A 416-nucleotide genomic window follows, 5' to 3' on the forward strand; every position below is an offset into this window, starting at 1 on the left:
CATGTATCAACACCTTGCACATATTGTATAACACATCAACAGAGACATTAAAAAGCAAAAAAAAACCCCCCAACCACACAAACAGTACACACCTGTGTCGGCTGTCATGTACGAAGGCTCGCTGCGATCACACACTCTATTGCCTTTTAAAGTAGTGGCGCCAAAGCAATACTTCCGGCTGTGTCTGTCAGTCACAGACAATAGCCCCGGCGAATGGGCTTCACATTCCAATGAATGAGCAGTGGGTAGTACGGGGTGGAAGTAGTTCTGTGCCAGACGCATGGACGACAGGAGAGCATGTTAACAGTAGCTACTAGCATGCATGTGACACGCCAGGGTAGTGATGTTAATGGTACGTTAATAGTAGCTACTAGCATATATATATACATATATATATATATAATGTGTGTGTGTGT

The sequence above is a fragment of the Sphaeroforma arctica genome (assembly GCF_001186125.1).
Source record: "Sphaeroforma arctica JP610 unplaced genomic scaffold supercont1.1206, whole genome shotgun sequence".
Taxonomy (NCBI): Eukaryota; class Ichthyosporea; order Ichthyophonida; genus Sphaeroforma; species Sphaeroforma arctica.